The sequence below is a fragment of the Plectropomus leopardus genome, chromosome 8 (assembly GCF_026936395.1).
Source record: "Plectropomus leopardus strain MGB_pleo_1.0 chromosome 8, ASM2693639v1, whole genome shotgun sequence".
Lineage (NCBI taxonomy): Eukaryota > Metazoa > Chordata > Actinopteri > Perciformes > Serranidae > Plectropomus > Plectropomus leopardus.
Window position 1 is genome coordinate 9,190,167 of NC_142183.1, and position 2,181 is coordinate 9,192,347.

Below are 2,181 nucleotides of genomic sequence, written 5' to 3' on the forward strand. Positions count from 1 at the left end.
TTTGATTATTTTAGAAGCCTACTTTTTTTTTCGTCTTTCAAGTGTATAACTTCAGTTTTTAGTTTTCATGCTTAAATGTACAGCCTGTTTTCATTCCAAAGTCATCCAATGGCGCCACTCTGTCAGTGCTTTTGATGTAAGCGTGTGACGGCAAAAGGCACCCTTCACGTGCACATGGAAAGCCACCGGACAGTGACAGCACCTGCTGCATCTACCTGATACGCGTACGGGCGGCATCTCTTGAGAACGCTGCCGGATGGAACCTGTCGCATCTATGGCGTAAGGATGGTGTCAGGTTGTACTAATGTTGGTAATGATGTAATATAAGGAGCAGGAGGGCACTCATGTGAATATTAAATAGCATATATTGAATATGCGCAGTAGTGTTTCTCTGGCTGGACCTGCTCGTTGCACCTTCTTCTTTGTGTCCAGATTATGCGGCATTTAACAAGCAAAACTGGTTGTTAATGCACGTGTGGCATCCACATTAATCCATGCACTATAGATGTTTAAATAGGGACCCTGTTGCTAGTAGATGGTCCTACTTTGTTCATCATTTTTTAATAATCACATTATCCCTTTGTATGGTTGCACTAGCCATTTCATTGCACTGTATTCTAAATTTAAAGACAAATCAGATCAGATCACAGTTCTGGTAGATTTTTCCAAGGCAGCTTTGATTTAAAAAAAAAAAGGGAATAAAAGTATCCATAGTTTCTGAAATTGTCAGAAGTGCTTAAAGCTTTTACCGAATAGCAGCTCCAGGAAGTGTCAACCAAAGTTGACCACCAAGGGCCTGTACATTGCTCAATAAAGGTTAGTCTAAATGTAGTTGTTTTCACATTTGTCAAAGCTTTTTGTGTCAGTATCGTAGAAATTGGGAAGAAAGCATCAGGAATGGACTCATTATAGCTCTGAGAATTCAAATAACGAAACGCCTTACTGTTTTATAAAGGTTATAAATGCACCGTCGGTCTATAGAAACAGCCGGAGTCACAGCAACCTGTACTCTTTGCAAAAGCTAATGCAAAAATACACAGATTCTGACTGGGTTTGTAGTTTCCATATAAAACTAAAAAGGTGTTTAAAGAGCTTGGCAGGGAGAAAACTTCCCCAAAGGTCGTGGTTACATGGCAGTGTTTAGTAAAAGTGTTTTGAGATGACAAGTAACACAGGTCACGGTGTAAGCCAGGTCACCTTACCCAAGTGACAGATTTGTATGGTTCCAGACCTGACACATGTAAGTGCAAAGTGTTACTGTACCCTCAGAGCGTGTCCTCTGTCGACTCAAAACAGAGATGTCTTGTCTGTTAGCTTGTGTTCCTGCCTGAAGTGGGTCTCTCTGTGGTTTTCTGTTTCTGCTCATGACTTTCTGTAGTCCTGAGAGCTTATCTTCAAGAAAGACTCCACATGCATTCAATATCCTGCTCCACTGTAATCTTTGTTCTTGCACTTCCATTAGATGTTAATGTATGTTGCATTCATCATCCGAGAGTGGAGCTGTCAAAGATAACATACTGTTAAACTGGATAATAATCATGTTTTTCATTTATCTGGCTTTTGGGGCTTAGTTACTGACTACACTTGAAATTTCTGATAAAATCTTTAGGCTCAAACAGCAAAGAAGCACACAATTCTAATCTTACTAAGAAGTTATAAATAAATTAAATATTAATTGTAGTCTGCTTGTGAAATTCTAAAACACTTAACTGAACTGCCTTGAAACCACAACCTTTACAAAAACAACACGAGTAGGCTTGGTTTGGCTGAAAACAACCAGTGTTTTCGTGTTTTTTTTTTTTTTGGGGGGGGGGGCAAAGTAGCTGCTCAAAGCTTGCCAAAGCTGGAGTATAACTTTTTTGTAATCACTGTATTGTAATCAATCAAAATTCAAATGGAGGGCACAAAGTGATAAATCCATATACCGCTTGAAGGTGGTGCAGAGGAATGTGTTTATATAAAAAATTTCTAATGACACATACAAAATGAAGGAAAAAAAATATTTTCACAACTTGATCGGTTTACCCAGTTTGGACACAGTCATCACCGATTACCTCATTCTCCAATTCTCCAGACCTATTTATGTGAAAAACATTAAATGGCAAGCTAATGAAAGTGTACAAGCGTATTGGGACGATAACCATTTTGTGTGCGTTTTGGTCCACAAATTAAATAACTGCT